Below are 22,672 nucleotides of genomic sequence, written 5' to 3' on the forward strand. Positions count from 1 at the left end.
ACTAGCTCTAGACACATTTTAGTTTTCCTAGTTAGCTGAAAACCAGAAATAAGACAAAACTTCTTTAAATCCACCTTAATAACCCTTTTACCTAAAAATCTCAGAGGAACTAGTCAGGAGACAAAAGGTGGACACTTCACGAGGCCAGGTGAGCCACTTCTCCATGGCTTTTCATTTCAGTCATTATCTGTTCCTCAGGGACGCCTTCCCTGACCACCTGTCTAAATGAAATTTCCCAACATAGCACACTTAGGACTCTGCTTCTGGCCACAACAGATTAACTGATACTGGCCTAGCCCTCCGGCAGTAAGCAATAATAACACTGGACAAAATACATGAAATTACAGTTTTCAGACATTGGGTAAAAGGAGGCACAAGACTGTGGTCCCTGAGAGTCCCTTCATAACCCTTTCTGACTTTAGGCACTTTCCAGACTGTGGCACAGGGAGGAAGCCCAGCATAGCACAGCATTGCTGCTGAACTGAGGAGACAGAAATTGGGACTCTGGATTATGGAGACAGTCAGAATGTGCAGAGCACGGTCCCATCGAGAGAGTGCTTGCAGAGGAAGAGTTGCAGATATTTGCATAGGGGTGTCCTGGAGGCTGTGGCTAAATACCAAGCTACTCCTTTGTAGGACAAGAAAGACTCCATGCGACTGAGCAAAGAACACTAGGGAGCTGAGAGTTGAACTACCAGAGCCTGAACAGGTCTGGAGATGCTCAAGTGCTGATCAGCCAGAGTGGGGAAATACCAGAAAGGCTGCACTAGATCTACATAACAGGGCTTTAAACCAACCCTGGGAACTACCAAGATGATCTGTAAGGAAACGAACTGCCGGGCAGAACAAAATCCAACACTCTAGTACAGAACATAACAAATGTAGACATTGAACTCTGTAGCATTCATAATTTATAGCATACAATACATAACCTCTAGACATGTGAAGAAGCAGCAAGATACCATCTGGAACCAGGAGAAAAGTAGCAACAGAAAGGCCTTGAAATGACAGAGATGATGGCGATTAGCAGATAAAGACTTTAAAACAGTTTTTTTTTAATGGACTAAAGATTTGAATAGACTCTTCACCAAAGAAGATATATAGACATTCGCATATTAGCAAATTAGTAACTAGGAAAATACAAATTAAAACTACAATGAGATACCCCTACCTACCCATTAGAATGGTTAAAATTTTTAAAGACTAGCTGGGCGCGGTGGCTCACGCCTGTAATCCCAGCATTCTGGGAGGCCGAGGTGGGCGGATCACGAGGTCAGGAGATCCCAGACCATCCTGGCTAACATGGTGAAACCCCGTCTCTGCTAAAAATACAAAAAAAATTAGCCGGGCGTGGTAGCGGGCGCCTGTAGTCCCAGCTACTCGCGAGGCTGAGGCAGGAGAATGGCGTGAGCCTGGCAGGCGGAGCTTGCAGTGAGCCGAGATCGCGCCATTGCACACTAGCCTGCGCGACTGAGCGAGACTCTGTCTCAGGAAAAAAAAAAATTTAAAGACTGAGCGTATCAAGGGCTGACAGGGATGTGGAGGAACTGGGACTCTCATATTCTTTTGGGGTGAATAAAAAATGGTACCACCACTTTGGAATATAGTTTGGAAATTTCTTTTTAAAAATAAACATACACCTACTAAATGATCCAGGCATTTCACTCCTAGGTATTTACCTAAGAGAAAAGGAAATACATGTTCATACAAAGACTTATGCATGGATGTTTAAGCAGCTTTACTTATTAAAAACCTCCAAACAGAGAACAACCCAAATGCCCGTTAACAGATGGATAGATACACAAATTGTTGTGTATGTCAAGCCAGGAGCTGTGTGTGAAAGGGCTTGAGATTTTATTCTGCCAGCAAGGCAACAAAGTATCTTGTCACAGTTTTATAGATACAGCCAGAAGACACAGGCTTTCTGGGTCAGAGACAAAAGACAGTTTATTACTCACAGCAATAGCAGTAGCCAGAGAAACATCATTGCATCATTTCTCTGAGCTGCAATCCCACTGGGTGACACGAAAAGGGCCAAGTGTTGCTGCACATGCAGTGGGGTGCATTATAGGAGAGGAAACCTTGAGATTCAGAAACCCTGACTTTGCACGGGGGCTGCTGGCAAACATGCCGCTACTCCTCTCTGGAGACAGGTGCCTCCACCAGGATTTCTGTGAAGAAAACTAAGTCAACGTTTTATTGGCTCTGGTTGTCAAGTGTATACCTTTCCTATTGCGGCATAACACATGATCACAGATTTAGCCATGTAAAACAACACCCGGTTATTATCTCACAGTCTCTATAGGTCAGAAGTTTGGGCATGGCAAGTGGGACTATTTGGGGTCTCACAAAGCTGAAATCAGGGTTTCGGCTGAGCTACATTCTTATGTGGAGCTTTAAGTTCTCTTCCAAGTTCATTTGAGGTGTTGGCAGATTTAGTTCCTGTGGCTACAGGATTGAGTTCCACTTTCTTGCTGGCTATTAGCCATTATTATTAGTAGTAGCTATTATTATTATTATTATTATTATTATTATTATTAAACTATTAGCTCTTAGTCCTTGAGGCTGCCGTCAGGCCCTGGCCATGTGGCTTTTCCACAACATAGCAGTCCACATCTTCAAAGGCAGCAGAAGATCCCCTCTCCAGTCTGCTATGATGGCATCTTAGATAACATAGCCTAAGGCAGAGAGTATCCTATAATATTCACTGGTACTAACCACACTCAAGGTGGGGGGATCATATACAGTCTTTACATTATGGGGCAAAAATATTGGGGGTCATCTTATGATTCTGCCTGTCAAGGAGAGGTAACTTGGAAGTCATAATTAAGCTTGAATATTTGCTTCACTGATTGGATTTGTTTTAACCTTAGTTAATAAACAGATAAGAATTCAAACTGAAAGAATTAATTTTCACTATACTCTCACAGACAATACTAGTAAAAGACATTTTTGTCAAGCCACACCTATAATTAAAGGAACTGGACAATAAGGTTAAGCCCTGAATTGCTAGAGAATTTTCTGCTAAGCTGGTCTAGAAATTCTAGGCAATCCTCCATTGCATGGTAGTGCAGGACTATAAAAATGACTGCAAGCTGAAACTGTATTAAACACTCTTAATAGTCAAGGGGAAAAATTATGGTTGCTATGTGACCTTTAAAATTTCTTGTAAGAATATTAAAATCTCTCTTACTGTTGGTTTTAAGTGTATAGGAAAATGAAAAAATAATGAAACTAGTATTCATTTAGTACCTTGTATTTCATTAGTAACAGCTTTATTGATATATAATTCACATACCATAAAACCCAAAGTACATAATTCATTAGTTTTTAGTACAGTCATCCCTTGGTATCTGTGGGGAATTTGTTTCAAGACCCTCTGTGGATACCGGAATCTGCAGATGCTCAAGTCCTTGATATAAAATGGCATAGTCTTTGCAAATAACCTATGCATATCCTCCCATATACTTTAAATAATTTCTAAATTACTTATAATGACTTATACAATGTAAGTGCTATGTAAATAGATGTTATACTGTATTGTTCAGGGAATAATGACAAGAAAAGTTGTCTGTGCATGTTCGGAAAAGATGCAATTTTTTTTCTGAATATTTTTGATCCACTATTGGTTGAATCCACAGATGTGGAACCTATGGATATGAAGGATTGACTGTATAGTCACAGAGTTGTGCAACCATCACCATGATGGAATTTCAGAACATTTTCATCACCCCTAAAAGAAATCCCATACCCATTAGCAGTCACTCCTTATTCCCCACTCCCAAAGCCCCAGGCAACCATTCATCTACTTTCTGTCTCTGTGGATTTGCCAATTCAGGATATTTTATAAAATCATACAATCTATGCGGTCTTTTGTGATTGCTTCTTTCACTTAGCGTAATGTTTTCAAGGTTACCCATGTGGTAGCATGTACCAGCACTTCAGTCCTTTTTATCAGTGAATACAATTCCATTGTATGGGTATACCACATTTTGCTCATCCATTCAATGGACATTTGGGTCACAATCACTTTCCTCATTTCTGTCAATAAATTCAGCTTCAGTACGTTTTTGTGGCTGCTTATCTGAAGTCTGTCAATGGTGGCTGTATCAACAGTTCCACCATGAACTATTTCTTCTGTAACTCCATTTATATTTGATTCAAGTTTCACTTACAGCATCATCACTTTTGGGCTTTTTTGCTGCAATTTCATCTTCGTTGGTCAGTTCCCTCTTTTGATTATCCATTGTGATGAAACGTCACATGGGAGACAAGAAGGCAACACAACTGCACACTTTGCTGTCTGTGCATGAACTGAGTAACAGATACACAGTGACCAGTCACTGATAGACTGAAAGTTGTATGATTGGTCACTGATCGTGATGTGCATCTATTATTTGCATAGTGATTTGTGGACTGAAGAGCTAGCAGTGAATTGTGTACTTTATGCAGTTACTTAGAGCTAATATACCATGGTAATTTGAATGTGCTGTTGAGGGGAGGTGTTATTTAACTAAAGCATAGCGGCTGAAATTCATGCATATCAGAACTGTGGGAAGTAAGGATGCCCTATTTTCTACTGGAATACAGAGGGCAGCTAAAAGTAGGTTTTGTCTAAGGAATTAGGATACAAAGAGTTTGGCATCTGGGTAACTAGAAACCACTTGAATATGCTGATGCATGTTAATTAATTCCTTTCTTTTGGATATACATTGGTTTTTTGAAACCCTACAAACAAGTAAATCAAAAGCATTTAAGTCCACCACGGAAATACTCATGAAGGTGGCAGAGAAAGATTGAGGTTAAACAAAGAAGTCAAGTTCTCTCACAAAGAAGAAAACATCTCAGTTTCCATAGCTGCTGGGAGACATTGGAAAGAGACATGGTGCACAGTCAAACTCCTCCCCGAGCCCCTTTCCTGTTCTCATGAGGGCTTCACTGATTTTCTCCAGCAGTAGAAGCTCCAGACCACATCTCACTTGGCTGCTCTGGGATATCTGATATCATTTATGCAACCTTCTAGAAATTCTCTCCCCCTTAACCCTGGTTCTCCTCTTTTTCCTCCTCTCTATAGTCCTTCTCAGTCCTTTTCACAATTTTCTTTTGCTCTATAACTCCAACCTTAGCCCCACATTTTTGTACTTGTCAGGGCCCCCCTTGTTTCTCGCTACCTTTATGTGCATCCCTTAGAAGAACTCATTAGCTCCCATGGCTCAACTATCACTTGTCTTCAAATATTACTGACTGGGTACAGTGGCTCACATCTGTAATCCAAGCACTTTAGGAGGCAGAAGTGGGAGGATCACTTGAGCCCAGGAGTTCAAGACCAACCTGGGCAACATAGCAAGACCTGGTTTCTCTATAAAACAAAACAAAATAAAAACAAATATTGATTATGATCATATATGTGCTCCACCCTGGTGAAGAGTTGGAAATGTCACCATGAATAAGACATTGTCCTTATTCTCAAAGAACCCATTGAAACATGAAGAAGGAAACCTCAACCACTCTTATGGGTACAAGTAGGAGAAACCCTAGCAGAGGAAGAAACATTGATCTGTGTCTATGAAGGATGAATAAGAGAGAGATTGGGAATGGATAGTAATAAAATTGCACAAGATTTCTAGGCAAAAATGTTATATCTCTATTGAAGGCTATAAAAATAGGCCTGAATAAATGGAGTCACATCATGTTCATCATGTTCAAAGTTGTCAATTCTTTTACTCATATATGTATTTGCTACACCTGTTTGGTATTTGATACCATAAAAAAGGTATCATGCTGTACATAGCCAGTTCAACTTGGTTTGTTTTCAGTCAACATTAGGTTTTTGTGTTCTAAATGAAAAGCCAGTGTATTTGTTAGTTCTTCACTGAGAAAGTTATTTTGTTTCCTCTTGTTTTTTGGTCTTTTTTTCCCCATTTAGAGATAATAGGTGTTTCAGGCACAATTAAGGGTACATGTAAAGACCAGAAGTGAGAGATAATACAAATGCATGTGGCTGAATAAGCTTAGCAAACATAATGAGAGAGGCAAATAGCAAGAGATAAAGCTGGAAGCACAGCCAGGGACTATTTCACAAAAGATGTTACATGCCATGCTTAACACTCCCCTATGTGTCTGTTCAGCACAGAGCTTGTTTCTAAGTCTTGCTTATGCAAACCTCCATTGGACATTCCCTCCAGGTTGCATCTGGACGCCTCACATTGACCATGTCTAGAATAAAATTTATCATGCCCTAAATGTCCTCTCCTCCTGGGTTTCCTACCTAAGCCAAAGTACCCATATTCACTCAGTGTCTAAGCAGGAATACCCACCACCTGTGACTTCTCCACCCTCCTCAGCCCCTACATCCAGTCAATTCAACAAGCCTCCAGAAAGTTTCAAATATGCCTCCTGCCACTGCCCCATCTTAATTCAAGTTCCATTCGTCTTTTACTTAGATTGTTGCTACCCACGCATCTGGTCCTAAATTCCTCCAAGGTTAATAATAACTGTCACAGCAAGACCTACATCCAATATCACAACTGTGAAATCTACCCAATCCCTGCACCTGGTCGGAAGTTATTGGTGTCCCTCCTGAGCCTCTAAAGCACCCGGGACATATTTATTTGTAATATCACTCACATTGTGATAGCTCGGTTATTCCTTTATAAATCCCTTTCATTCATTGCAGTATGAGTGGCACACCATAAGAACTCAGTAATTTATCTCTGTTAAAGGAAAAACAAAAAGGATTACATAGAATGCTTAGATACTAAGGAAGCATTCTAGCTTCTTGAAATGTGAATTTTGATGTTTAAACAAAAAGATACGGTTAATGCTATTATGTCCATTTTCAACAGATAATCTGAAAGTTGGCAGGAAAAAAAAAGGACCAGCGCAACCAATTTGAACAAGACTCGGTATTATGAATTCTAAAGAGTGACATACATTTAAGCAATCTTAGCCCACCTTGAATTTCAAGAACAGGTGAAAATTTCATTCTGTATTTGATTACCACCAATTCCACAGCCCCAAGGACTAACTGATGACAAATTATACTGATACCGGCACAAGAACAAAGATAAATAGCAGCCTACAGGCCTCTCTGAGAGAACCAAACCTTTCAAGTTGGAGAGTAACCTACTTAAAAACTGTCTGGGGTAACAGTTTTATAAAGTTTGATGTCTGTTATTACTTCAAAATGTGCCCACTGTACTTTCCTCACACGGAGAACCCCCACAGCCTTCCTGACTCTGCCTCTGCTACTGCCACTCTTGTCAAAAGACATTCCAGAATGAATTTGTCTTGGGAACTTGACAGACATATCAGAAGTTCCCAGGGAAGTAGGAAGGAGGCGACACCTTAGTCATCACAGAACAATGTGGAGCCATGACTACTGCAAATGTGCAAATCAGTGTGGCCTGAGAAGGATGTTTCCTCTGAGGGACAAGCTTTTAAAGGAGGCTGATGGGGGGCCAAGGAGCAGTGGCTCACGCTTGTAATTCCAGCACTTTAAGAGGCCAAGGCAGGTGGATCACCTAAGGTCAGGAGTTCAAGATCATCCTGGCCAACATGGTGAAACCCCCTCTCTACTAAAAATACAAAAATTAGCTGGGTGTGGTGGCAGGCACCTGTAACCCCAGCTACTCAGGAGGCAGAGGCAGGAGAATCACTTGAACCCGGGAGGCAGAAGTTGCAGTGAGCCCAGATCATGGCACTGTACTCCAGTCTGGTGACAGAGTAAGACTCCATTTCAAATTAATAAATAAATAAAGGAGGCCGAGGGGAGAAGATCACTTGAGCCCAGGAGTTCAATACCAATCTGGTTGCAACATAGTGTGAACCCCAAGTATCTGAGACAGGTCTCAGTTAACTTAGAAAGTTTATTTTGTCAAGGTTGAGGACACGTGCCCATGACACAGCCTCAGGAGGTCCTGACGACATGTGCCCAAGGTGGTCAAAACACAGTTTGGTTTCGTACATTTTAGGGAGACATGAGACACCAATCAAGATATGAAAGATGAACATTGGTTCAGTCCGGAAAGGCGGGACAACACGAAGCAAAAGCGGGACAACTCAAAGCAGGGAGTGGGCTTCCAGGTTGTAGGCAGATAACAGACACGGTTGCATTCTTTTGAGTTTCTGATGAGCCTCTCCAAAGGAGGCAACCAGATATGCATTTACCTCAGTGAGCAGAGGGGTGACTTTGAATAGAATGGGAGGCAGGTTTGCCCTGAACAGTTCCTAGTTTGACATTTAGCTTAGTAATTTTGGGTCGCCAAGATTTATTTTCCTTTCACAATAGTGAGAACTTTAGCTGGGTGTGGTGGCACACACTTGTTATCCCAGCTACTAGGAAGGCTGAGGTGGGAGGATTGCTTGAGCCTGGGAGGTCAAGGCAGCAGTTAGCCGTGATCACGCCACTGCACTTCAGCCTGAGTGATAGAATGAGATCCTGTCTCAATAAAAAAAAAAGAAAAGGAAAGAAAAAGGCAATAAAGTGATCAATCCTTATTTCTATGTAAATGTGCCTTTTCCCCATCAGCATACAGTACATTCCAATATCACCACTTACACTGTGCTCCCCTGCGGCAAGGCTGCTGCAAGCACTGAGTTCCACAATACACGGAATACCCTGCCGAATGGAGGGCAAATCCACTTCCAGCTCTTTCCCCTCGCGGAGATGATAAGAACGGCTGACAGTTTTCAGGTGCTTCACGCCTTTATATACCTGAGCCTCCTGGGAAAGCCTCTCTGCCAGTTGTGACAACAAAAATCTGCAACAGCACTGATAGAGCAGAGCAATTCAGCTGACTTTATTCTCCTGAGCCATCCAGCTGTACACTTCCAAGGTGTCAGCACCTCCGAAAGAATGAATCAAACCCTCTTGGCGTAGGCTTTGGTCATTTAGACCATCTGCTCTAAAAAGAAATAGAAGAAATTTAAACAAGAAGGCTTTAAAAATATTTTACTTGAAAGAAATGCCATTAGTTGGTATCGCAGTAGCTGGCAAGAATCATCTTGACAAAGCTTCAGATATTTTCTGCTTAAAATTTTTAGAAGCAAGTTTCTACTCCTTCTTGTCTCCATTATGATTCTAATTACTTAAATGAAAAGCATTGTGCTGTAAAAAAATAACAGTTCTGAGCAAGATGCCATTGTGAAATGATCTACATTTTCATGTAGATTCAAGTCGCAGGAGTTTTCTCGAATAAGAGATGGCATTGTTCCTTTGATAGCAGCTGCCTAGTTCTGTTTTCTTAGCTTCTTAGAATATGGAGCTAACAAGGATAAGGTTTTGGGTTTGCTTCCCAAGTAAGGAAATTATCATCAGAGGAAGAACGGGGAACAGTTTTCACTGATAGCAACACTGCTACAATTCCCAAAAAGTAATTCAACATGCTTGTCCTTTGCAGCAGTAGATCAGCGCTGTCAACTCTCCGTATGAAAAACAGCACAGATGTTGTACAGCTATTATGTAAAATGGTCCCCAGAGTCAAAGGCTGTGGAGAGTTCTAGCACAACACAGACAGGGACAAGCCACTGGACTGCGGACATGGAGGCCAGTGGTGCCTGGTGAGAGTCACTTCCATGTGCCTTCCATCTCTTTGTCTTCCTCCCATGGAATCCTGTGCAGCCACACAGCTTCGAAGGGACAGGAAAGAGTGGGAGGAAGATGCTTTGGATGAAGAAGAAGGACTGTTCCATCTTTTGATAACTTTAAACCACTTTTCGTTTTTCTCTGTCCTTTGGATAAACTGATCCAGAGAACCATTTGGATCTTCCCTCTCTCTTCTTTTTTCTCATATTCCCACCAGCCTTTTGCACCACCTGCAAAGCCTGAGAAGCACCTGATTGTAAGGTCATTATAAAGGTCTCTAACCATTTCAGCTTCCCTAATCCAACCTCACAGCTGAGACACAAGGGCTCAGGAAGATAAAGATAGAAAGGGGATGGAAGTATGGTTGGGTAGATGGGTGCGTGAAAGGACATTAAACTTCTTTTCTTTCTTGAAGATATATTTGCATTGTCAACAGCCAGTTAAACTGGCTCAATCTGAAAATTTAATGAGGAGGGGAAGAGGGTATTTAGTACCGGTGACTGCTATGCCCCAGGATATATTCAGGAGTAAAGCCAGAACTTCCAATGGCCACTCAGAAAAGCAACGACAAAAGTGGGGAGGTGGAGGGGAGAAGGGAGACTAGGAATAGGAACAGAGAGAGCAGAACAGAACTCTTAGCAGGAGAAGATACTGGCTTTTCATTAAACTTCATCTAATTCCTCAGCAGGAGTGACATGCATCTGCAGCTCACATCAAAGCATTCATTGCATTGGGTCAAACTCATAAAACCAGATCCAGGACTCATCAACTTTGTTCCTGTATTAGCAGCATCCTGAAGGAGCAGGTCTACCAGATAAACTAAGAGGACCCTTGAGTGAGCCTCTCGCCACACAAGCTCTCAAATGCAGAGAAGACCCAGGGGGTAGATAACAGGTCCTCCTCTCATTATTCTCCCATCTCAGACTCCAGTGAGTTTGGTCAGCCTCCGAGGTCCTGGAAGCATTTAGAACAGCAGCTCCAGCCATCAGACTGACATGAGATAAGATCTTATAAGCCAGAATGTCAGTTAGCATTACATAAGACTCAGGGGCTTAACAAGCGAAATGCCACTCGAAGGCTTCACTCTGAGATGCAGAGAATGTTCTTGTTATGGTGTCAGGCCCTGTTGCAGAGGCCTGTGGTGGTATGTCTAACTTGGGCCAAATCTGGATCAGGACTCAGAGGACTTGCATGCAGAGATCCTGGGGGAAAATTCTCTTCTGCATCCTGGATCAGGTCATGGATGCCACAGAATTACTGAGAATGAGGCACTTCTCAAGTAAGCCCCTGAGGGCAGCAGTTAAAAGGACAACCGGGTTTATCATAAACTTTCAACTTCCTGGTTTCAATTGGATCCAGACACATAAATACCAAAAATATCAAAGGGAAAAGGAAAGTCACAGAGCTCTATACAAGTCCAGAAAAATATGGCAGGAATGTTCCAGAAAAGCCAAACCATTAGCAATCTCAACATTAAAGAGTAATGAACTCCACCTTTAGGTTTATGTTCTGATATTTTTATCTTCACATTGTGCTGATATTTTTATATTCACATTTCATGTTGAACTCTGATACTCAAACTTGTGGCCCAGTAAATTGCTTGTGCTATTATCTGCACTTTCAAAATGAAAAAAAGATCATGATCTTCTCACCACTGTGTGGCACTGCATGTGCCTTTGGGGATTTCTAAGTACTAACTTATATATAACTCTTGCCGGGTACAGTGTCATGCACCTACTCAAGTGCTGAGGTGGGAGGATGGCTTGAGGATGGTCCCAGCTACTCGAGGCTGAGGTGGGAGGATGGATTGAGCCCAGGAGTTGGAGTACAGCCTGGGGAACACAGTGAGACTCTGTCTCTAAATTAAATAAAATATATAACTCTTAAAAAGTGTACACATATTGGTATGGTTTTGCTGTGTCTTCACCCAAATCTCACCTTGAATTATAATAATCCCCACATGCCACGTGTCAAGGGCAAGGCCAGGTGGAGATCACTGAATCATGGGCGTGGTTTCCCCCATACAGTTCTCATGGTAATGAATAAGTCTCACAAGTTCTGATGGTTTTATAAACGTCAGTTTCCCTGAACAAGCTCTCTTGCCTGCTGCCATGTAAGACATGACTGCTCCTCATTCGCCTTCCACCATGATTGTGAGGCCTCCCCAGCCATGTGGAACTGTGAGCTCTTTCCTTTATAAATTACCCAGTCTTGGGTATGTCTTTATTAGCACCATAAGAACAGACTAATACGCATATGTTATGCGTATCTCATAAACCAAGACCAAGGAAACATCATGGAACAAATTTGTCTGAAACTATTTATGGGAACCCTTGGAATAAAAAGTAGGGATGAACCTTCTGAGTCTACTGAAATGGAATTAAGTCAATGGAAATTTCTTTGAAGGGAAATGAAAAGTTGAGTGATGCTCTGCCCCAAGGAAGAAGCACAGCTTTCCTAAAATCTACACTGACTGTCCCCAGATGCAGCCAAGAGGTCAACGACCATCCTCCCCAAACATGCAGGCACAGCCCAGATTTTGCCTCAAAAATGAATATTCAAAAGAAACAGGGTAAATGATTTCTTTGGGACCATTTTTTTCTTTTCTGTTTTCATGTTTCTATAACTAACCTCTCATGGTAAGGATTTGAGTGATATGTGTCAAAGTACTAAAAAATCAGAAAAGTGAAAAATTTACCTCCCCAAAGTGTACTCATTTCCTGTGGCTGCCATAGTAAATTATCACAAACAGAGTGGCTTGACCAATGGAAATTTATTCTTTCACAGTTCCAAAGTCCTATATCCAGGTACCAGTAGAGTGCTGCTCCCTCTTAAGGCTCGTGGGGTGGATCCTTCCTCGCCTCTTCCAGCTTCTGGTGACTCCAGGCGTTCCTTGGCATATGGCTGCATCACTCTCAGCCTCCAGCATCACATGGCCTAATCCTTCTGTGACTTCTGTTCCTTTTAAGGACATTTGCCATTGGATTTAGGGACCACCTGCATAATCCAGGATGAGCTCATCTTAGCATCCTTTATTGTATCTGCAGCGACTCCTTTTTTCCTAATAAGGTCGCATTCACAGATTCTGGGGGCTAGGACGTGGAGAGATATTTTGGGGCACCCATAATTCACACCACTATACTAAGTATACTGTGGACTTCCATGTCTTTACAAACTTCAATTGCTTAAAAATAGACAACCAATATTTACTTCTATCCTTTAATGCTGATTAAAAGAAAAATGAGGAAAGCTCTTCATCCTTCTGCTTCACATGCCATCTGGAACACAGCTGGCATATGCTTCAAAGGTGAATGTCAAGAATCTGGTGCAAGCATGCCCCAAGCCAACTGCACACACGTAGTCAACTTCAAGAGCATGTTTTCCTAAGTATACTGTTCATACTTGATTATCTATATGCAATGGAAAAAGTCTAGTTTCCACACCACCTGGTTAGCTGCAGTGATTGCATTTTCAGAAACAAAAATCTACAGATGCTCTTATGCTGATGACAAGACAAAATGTTTGGGAAAACTATGCATTTAAAATGTTTTTTAAAAAGTCTCATTGTTTACTAGCTGTGAGATCTTGGGCAAGTTATTTATAATTATCCAGTGTTTCAGTTTTCCCATCTGCAAAATAGTATAATAATACCTACCTCACAGGGTTCTTATAAGAATTAAATAGGTTAGTATTTGTAAAGCATTTAAAACAGTGTCTGGCACATTGTAAGGACTACATAAGAGTTTATGAAAATTTTGTTAAAAGCCATAATGAGAAATCACACTAAATGCTGAAGAGATACAAACACATTCAATGTATGCATATCAATTAAAGGTTTTGGTCGCAAGTAACAGAGATGCAGACAAAAGTTTTTAGGATACAAACAGCTTGTAGAGCAACTAGGCAGGCTTAACAAATGGTTGGGGACCAAGGGAAGATGGGCCACAGAGGACGCAGCCAAGGGGACCTGCAAGGAACATCATTGCAGGTTCCTTGGATGCCATAGCTAGTGTCTGCCCCAGCTGGGCTGCCGAGAACCACTGTATGGGGCCACCTTCATCTTCTATACTGGGAGGCGGAGCACTGCATTCCCCCAAGACCCCTTTAATAGAGATCCACGCAAATAAGAAGGTAGAATGCTGACAATCAAAATAACACCTCCACAGTATGGCTTGTCTACATAAAATCACTGCATTTGTAAAGTTGGATTGAGAGGAAAGCATACTGATAAGAAGCTGCCTCATACTGAACTGTATGAAATAAAAAAACTGTACCACTTCCTGGCTGTTTGGCTTGGGTGAGTTAACCTGAATCTTAGTTTCCCTCAATAAATGTGACTGATAGTAGATTATTTCTGTTAATTCTTCTAAAGTGTTTAGTTCAGTGCCTTACACATGCTGAAGGCTCATTAAGCATGAATGCCTACAAACCTGTGATCAACGGAATTAAATCTTTTACTTCTGAATATAAATTGAGTTCTGTATTTCATTGTAGAACTATGCTTATTTGAACTCTTCCCTCAAACCCCTTCTCAATTGCTGGCCTTCTTGGCACATCAGTTTTCCTGAGCTTTCTCTCTCGGAGTCTCTGAGTACTTGTTGCACATATTGCTCATAAGGCAAATATCACATGCTGCCTTTATTCACCAGCTGTATCATCTATACCCATACTTTAAGTATGCAGTGCACTAAGAAGCTAATGTTCTTATTCAGAGGTGAAGCCTGTAAACAAATTTAATACAATTTAATGTTTCAATCTAATTTAAGTCATAAGAGCATTGAGACCAAAACACACGTCATGGGGCAGGCAGTATTATCACAGTATTACAGATGAGTCAGTTGAGACTCAGAGGGGTTTGCCTAAGGTCACACAACTAATAAGAAGCAGAGCCCAGATGGGTCTGTGTGGTTCTAGAGTGCATAAATTCTGCCTCCTACATTGCATTATCAGTTTCTTGAGGGCAAGAATTAGGTTGAATATGCCTTTGTGTTTCCCTTATAACCTGGTAAAGTCTTGAAAGAGGCAGGGCTATAGCTTTGAGGACCAATGGATAAAATGGCAAACATTTTAAAACCATACAACCCATTGGTGAATGGCTAGAAAGCCAATGTGTTCTTGTTTTGTTTTGTTTTCTGAATCTAATAAGTGAGGTGTGGTCTCTCTATGTTGCCCAGGATGTCCTTGAACTCCTGGGCTTAAGCAATCCTCTTGCCTCAGCCTCCTGAGTTGGAGCTCCCACACAGAGTCCCCACTGGTGTACTGCCTAGTGGAGCTGTAAGAGGCCACTGTCCTCCAGACCCCAGAATGGTAGATCCACCAACAGCTTGCACCGTGCACCTGAAAAAGCCACAGACACTCAATGCCAGCCCATGAAAGCAGCCAGGACTGGGGCTGTACCCTGCAAAACCACAGGGGCAGAGCTGCCCAAGGCCATGGGAGCCTAACTCTTGCATCAGTGTGACCTGGATGTGAGACGTGGAGTCAAAGGAGATTATTTTGAAGCTTTAAGATTTAATTGCTGCCTTTTTGGATTTTGGACTTGCATGGGGCCTGTAGCTCCTTCGTTTTGGCCAACTTCTCCCATTTGAAACAGGTGTATTTACCCAATATCTGTACCCCTATTGTATTTAGGAAGTAACTAACTAGCTTTTGATTTTACAGGCTCATAGGTGGAAGGGAGTTGCCTTGTCTCAGATGAGACTTTGGACTGTGGACTTTTGAGTTAATGCTGAAATGAGTTAAGGACTTTGGGGGACTGTTGGGATGGCATGATTGGTTTCGAAATGTGAGGACATAAGATTTGGGAGGGGCCGGGGAAGAATGATATGGTTTGGCTCTGTGTCCCCACCCAAACCACCTTGAATTGTAATAATCCCCACTTGCCATGGGAGGGACCTTCTGGAAGGTAATTAAACCATGGGGGTGGGTTTTTCCTGTGCTGTTCTCATGATAGTGAATAAATCTCATGAGATCTGAGGGTTTTATAAAGGGGAGCTCCCCTGCACATGCTTTTTTTGCCTGCCACCATGTAAGACATGACTTTGCTCCTCATTCACCTTCCACCATGATTGTGAGGCCTCCCCAGCCATGTGGAACTGTAAGTCCATTAAATCTCTTTCCTTTTGTAAATAACCCAGTCTCGGGTATGTCTTTATTAACAGAATGAGAACGAACTGATACAAAAATGCACCCCAAAGAAAAGCAATGGCAAATTAATCTACTGATTTTTGTATAGTTATATATAAAGTTCAACTAAGACCTTGAACCAATGCCTTGATTATGGCCATCTCTGAACAAAACAATGTAACTCAATATCATAATGTTTACATTCCCGCAGCTGTGGAGTTCCCCTGGGAAACCAGACAGTTCAATCTTGTTTTTTCAGAAGGCCTTATTTAAGAAACCTAACTTATTATTTTTTATCTTTTTTTTATTATACTTTAAGTTCTAGGGTACATGTGCACAATGTGCAGGTTTGTTACATATGTATACATGTGCCATGTTGGTGTGCTGCACCCAGTAACTCATCATTTACATTAGGTATATCTCCCAATGCTATTCCTCCCCCTTCCCCCCACTCCACAACAGGCCCTGGTGTGTGATGTTCCCCATTCTGTGTCCAAGTGTTCTCATCGTTCAATTCCCACCTATGAGTGAGAACATGCAGTGTTTGGAAACCTATTTTTAACAAGTACTTACATTTCTAATTTCATCAAGTATGTCAAGAACATAAAGATAATCAGATTTAGAGTGCTTAACCAAAAAAGGCTTTACTTTTCTCATGTATCCAGAAGCTGGAGGTGAGCTTTTCTAGGGTGGTATGGTGAGCGGCTAAGGGATTCCACCATGGACTCAGTCATCATCCATCTTCCAGCTAACCCTTCCTTTCCAGGTAGTTTCATTTTCAAATGCATTATTCCTAGGTTGCAAAACTGCTCCACCTCCAGCGGCATGCCTACATTTCAGATACAGAAGGAGAAAAAGGCAACAGGCAGGAAGGAACATCAGCTGCATTGAGTTTTCCAGAAGCTCTACCCAGAGACTTCTGTGTGTACATAATTGGCAAGAGCTGCACTGCATCGGCATGCCTCATTGCAAGGGAGGATGAGTTTTTTTCTTTTTTTTTTTTAATTGTTGCTGTTGTTTTTAAATCCCAGTATACTTTTTTTTTTTTAAAGATTTTTTTAGAGACATGGTCTCACTATGTTGCCCAGGCTGTCCTTGAACTCCTGGGCTTAAGCAATCCTCTTGCCTCAGCCTCCTGAGTAGCTGGGACTATAGGTATATGCCACCCTGCCTGGCTCTGGGCATATTTCTGACAAACAAATCAAGGTTCTGATGGTAAAAAAGGAGAGTGGATACTGGGTAGGTAACTAGCAATGCTTGCCACAAGTAAAACACATGTGAACCGTGGATTATGTTGTTTTTCCTCTAGATATTTCAGTACTTGAATTTCTTACATAACAAATCGTTTATGGAGCAAGGAAACAATGGAGAGATCCTAAATTAGGGGCTGCAAAACTATCCACAGGGCTGGTTCCATTCTACTGGTTCTCAATGGTCATATTATGCCCTTCCTTTTTGTCAACTGTTAGTTAGGACATTGCATTTCAGGAGGAGCATATTACTGCCATAGGCCCTGAAAGAATCCTTATCTTAGCAGATGCTAACTGGTACATTAACCTGTCATCAAAGGTGCTTTTTGTCTGTGTCTGGCCACTCAGCATTCAACTGCCCATGTCTTTCATTGCTGGTCTTCCTTGACCTGGGACACATGAGGGATTTGAGGTCAACCAGCTGGTGCAGAGGAAGCACTCAGTAAATATGATCTGCCAGTTTCATTATTATTATCTCCTCACAACACAAGCTCTTCAAGGGCAGGGCTGATGTCTTATGCTTTGTATCCCCACTTTGCTTGACTAGGAGAGGATATTGAATTATCTGCTGATTAATGCAATGGCTTACTTTAACTCATGCCACTGACCTGCACATTAAGGCTACTGCTGTCATCATCTCTGTAATTCCACTCATGCGACCTAAGCAAAGGATAAATGTATTTTGTTTCCAAGTGTTATCGTCTGTGTGGACTATTTTTCTGGCATCCCCAAGGAAGCAGTTGTATACTCCTAAGGGAGTCTGCTGATTAAAAGTTTTAGCTTTAGACTTAGACTGAATTAGCTCTGAGTTGACTAGCAAATCAACTTGTCAAATGGAGGACTCTGGGACATTCATTTAGTCTCTTGGAATTTCAGTTTTCTTATCTGGAAAATAAGGCTGATATCTACCTTGGTTGGTGTTGTATGGGCCATGGCCGGGCCTGTCCACATGAAAGCCCAGGGTGGGCATGAGTGGAACAGCCCAGGGCCCCATCGTGCAGACAAAGCAGGGACGTAAAGGCCTAGTGAAGCTGGCCCTCCTGAGCAGCACAACCACTGCCTCTCACGGTGACGTAAGTTGTTTGGGAATGCTGCTGTGGCTGTGAGCACTGAGGGCAGCGGGTCCATGCTCTGTGCTCCTCTGCTCTACTGGGCATATTGTTCTCCTTGGGCTTCTAAGAGCCCTAATCTTTGGTGGAGGCACAGTGAGCTGGAGAGACCTTTGAGGGGAGGGCAAAACCACCTATGTATTTTTCTCTCTTTACTATCTTTCCAGTGTTTGTTGCTTTTGCTGAAGAAAAACCAAACTTGAGTAGAGCCTAAGACATCCTTCTTGACAGCCTGGAACCCAGACCAGGCTCGCTGAGGTCTGGCCTAGCACTAGTGGTTGCAATAACTCAATTATGTGAGATCATGAGTGTAAAGCCCCTGCCACAGGGCTTGGCACATGGCAGGCTCTCAATAGGGATTATTTGTGCTATTGTTTCTCCAGTAGCACCTATGAGAAAATTTGTATTTTGTTTTGGAGGAATGAACATGCAAGAGCTCTTTGCATTTCCTGGAGATAGAGGCTATGCAAAGCTAAGATTTTTAATTCCTGTTTTTACTACATAATACCAAAACAGGGCACTTGAACATTTTGTAATATTAGGCATGAAAGCAGCACTGTGAATCGGAGGGATAAAGTCTGAATCAGTTTTCATGGAACTATTCTGCCCCCTAAATTCCAAATTAGCAGAAGATAAAAACCAGGAACGAAAATAAACATTTTAAGTGGAGCTTTGGATTTCTCATAATCCACCGTGTTCTTAGAGAGATCAGTGAATTCAATCCCCCCCCTCCTTTTTTTGTTTTGGAAAAGATTACTTATTGGGAGGTTACTAGAATATTTCACTTAATTAAACTTGGCCAAAAACAGCTCTGAAACTTTGCATCTTAGAAACTTTCTCTCAGTTCCAGCTTGAAAATCTTGCAAAGAACTTAGACTGGTCTTGTGTGAGTCAGATGTGCACCCCTAAACTAGTCAAATGTGGTGAGAAGGGTCATAAAAAATTTTTGGCTCCTGCCAGAAACAGAAGGTTAGCAATGCAGGCACAGTTATCTCAAGAGGAAATGCTGAGCAAAGGCACAGCTGACCACTACACACTCATGTGAGATTTATGTTGAACATAATAATTGGCCGGGCACAGTGGCTCGTGCCTCTGATCCCAAAACTTTGGGAGACCAAGGGGCAGATTGCATGAGCCCAGGAATTCAAGACCATCCTGGGCAGCATGGCAGGACCCGGTCTCTATGAAAGCAAAATTTTAAAAATTTGCCCGTGGTTCCAGCTATTCAGGAGGCTGAGGTAAGAGGGCTGTTTGAACCCAGGAAGTCAAGGCAGCAGTGAGCCATCATTGTACCACTGCACTCCAGCCTGCGCAACAGAGTGAGACCCTGTCTCAAAAAATAATCATCATCATAATAATAATAGCTACAATAATTGATTGAAAGTAATTCAGGAAGAAAAATGTTATACACATTGGCCTCTAACATGGCTCAGAGAGGAGTAACAGGAGTGAAAGAGCAGAGAGAAAACTAGGGAGAAATAACGAAAACAGAAAAAAACCAGTGAACCACCCCTTCAATCCTCTGCTTCTCTGTTATTATACTTCTAATGCATTTATGTAAAATTATGTGCATAGAGTAAAAATTTTAAAAATATAAAATTACAATTTTAAATAATCTTGTTATTTTACAATAGTTTTATAGAAAATTTGCAAAATGTATACAGAGGGTTCCCATACACTCCCTCACCCAGTTTCTCTTATTATTAACACCTAATAATTACTAATTACTAATAACTACTAAGGCACAGTTTTCACATTTAATGAACCAATATTGACATTTTATTAACTACAGTCCATAGTTTATTCAGATTTCCTTAGTTTTTACCTGATGTCCTTTTCTGTTTCAGGGCCCCATCCAGGGTGCCACACCCCATGTTTAGGGCCCACCCAGGGTGCCGCACTCCATATTTAGGGCCCACCCAGGGTGCCGCACCCCATGTTTAGGGCCCACCCAGGGTGCCGCACCCCATGTTTAGGGCCCACCCAGGGTGCCGCACCCCATGTTTAGGGCCCACCCAGGGTGCCGCACCCCATGTTTAGGGCCCATCCAGGGTGCCGTACCCCATGCAGCGGTCATGTCTCTACAGGCTTCTCCTGGCTTTGACAGTTTCTCAGCCTTTCCTCGTTTTTGATGACCTTGGTAGTTTTTGATGACCTTGGTAGTTTTGAAAAGTACTCACTGGGTATTTTGCCAAATGTTCCTATATTGAGATTTGTCTGTTTTTCTCATGATTAGACTGGGTTTATGAGCACTGGGGAGGAAGTCCATGTAGCTAAAGTGCCATTCTCATCATGTATCCAGGGTACATACTGTCAACTTATCACTGTTGATATTCACATAGATCACCTGGCTGTGCTTTGAGCAGTTTTTAATAAAACCAATCACAATAACATGAGAGATAGGACATGAGAAGCAAACATGCATCAGGCAAATCAGGATTTAATTGTATGGTTTCTAACTTTAGGAATATTACTTCTCATCAGCAAGAAGAGGAGCTTTTAAAATGTTGACAGACGATTTCTAGAAGTTCAAGTAATACAGGGATATTCGAGGTAAAAGTTTATGTCTGTATGATTGACAAATTACCTTTGTTGGTCCCTTCATTAATCACATTAGTCAAATTCACTGAACATTATCTACTTAAAGTAAAAACAACTTTAAAAAATTCATGGAATCACTGATGTTTGATGCAACTGGTATTTGATACCAGTCAAGCTAATTAAATTCTTCTGTAAAAAGAGTTTATCTTTTCATGAGTTTACCCAAGAGTAATAATAATTTTAGATTTTAGCCCTTTGAGGCCAATTAAAGGAAATCTTGATAACTGAAGTTTTCTTTTCATAGTTTTTTTAAATAACAAAGCGTTATAAAAATTCAACTACTAATCACCTTCTACACTCTCAAATCATAAGAAAACAAGTTGAAATGGTGCAAATTTATTTTTCAGGTAAAAGATATAAAACATAAGGTATGAACGCTTAGGCTAAACTCCAACAGGGCTAGATAATGAGCCATGATGAGCCAAATGCAATCTGGTACCACTGGCCTTTCCCACATGAAAGACTAAATGATGGCAGGTGTAATATATACAGAGGCAGGAAAAATTGCAGGAAATTGTAAAGTTTTCCCACATTAAGGGTTAAAGTAAAAATGGTATTCCAGTTCTCAGGGAAAAAAATTCAATCAAGCATACAACACCCTATTTTCAAAACTATGACAAATTAAGGTTTTAGTGCAAAATTATATGGAGACATTTCTTTTTGAGGCAGAGACTCACTTTGTCGCCTAGGCAGTGCGATCTCGGCTCATTGCAAATTCCACCTCCCAGGTTCAAGCAATTCTCATGCCTCAGGCTCCTGAGTAGCAAGGATTACAGGAGCCTGCCACCCCGGTGGGGTGTGTGTGTGTGTGTGTGTCTGTGCACCACCCCGCCAGGGGGTGTGTGTGTGTGTTTTTAGTAGAGATGGGGTTTTGCCATCTTGGCCAGACTGGTCTCAAACTCCTGACCTCAAGTGATCCACCCACCTTGGCCTCCCAAAGTTCTGGAATTACAGGGGTGAGCCACCGAGCCCAGCTTTGGAAACATTTCTTATGTTTACCAATCAGGAAGAAAACTCTAAGATAGGGTCTGCTGTCAAGCAAGTGGAAACTTTTGGCATAATTCTATCTTCTTCCCTTCACAACGTACATCACAAGTCAAATTCCCTTAAAACTAACGTAAATACATCTATTTAAGGTGGTTTGATTAGATGTTTCTCAAATATATTTAATTAAGAAACTCTTTTCGGCTGGGTGAGGTGGCTCACGCCTGTAATCCCAGCACTTTGGGAAGCCGAGGCGGGTGAACTGCTTGAGGTCAGGAGTTCAAGATAAGCCTGACAAACATGGTGAAACCTTGTCACTACTAAAAATATGAAAATTAGCCAGACGTGGTGGTGGGTACCTGTAATCCCAGCTACTCAGGAGGCTGAGGCAGAAGAATCGCTTGAACCAGGGAGGCGGAGCTTGCAGTGAGGTGACATTGCGCCATTGCATTCCAGCCTTGGCAACAGAGCCAGAGTCTGTCTCGAAAAAAAAAAAAAGAAAAAAGAAACTATCTTTATTATGACATTTATTTGTATTACAAGGAACCAGTGTTCTAAGGGACAATCTCTGATAAATGCTGCTGTGTGGCAAATAAATGCTGCAATTCTGAAGGTAGAAAGTTGAGCAGTAACTGTAACCCGTTTTAAGTGTACCCAAGGAAATGAATAAGAGACACATCTCAAAGGTTCTTTTTGTTTCTTTATAGAATGAATATTAAGTACTCTTCATGAGTTTACCCAAGAGTAATAATAATTCTAGATTTTAGCCCTGTGAGGCCAATTAAAGATAATTTTGATTATTAATGTTTCCTTTTCATTTTTGTTAAATAACAAAGCATCATAAAGAAATTCCAGTCTTAAAAAAAATGCTGCTGCCTGGAAAACATAGTGAAACCCTGTCTCCATCAAAAAAATATTTAAAAATTAGCTAGGTGTGGGGGCATGTGCCTGTAGTCTCAGCTACTCAGGAGGCTGAGGTGGGAGGATCACTTGAGCCCAGGAGGCAGAGGTTGCAG

Source organism: Pongo abelii, chromosome 17 (assembly GCF_028885655.2).
Source record: "Pongo abelii isolate AG06213 chromosome 17, NHGRI_mPonAbe1-v2.0_pri, whole genome shotgun sequence".
Taxonomy (NCBI): Eukaryota; Metazoa; Chordata; class Mammalia; order Primates; family Hominidae; genus Pongo; species Pongo abelii.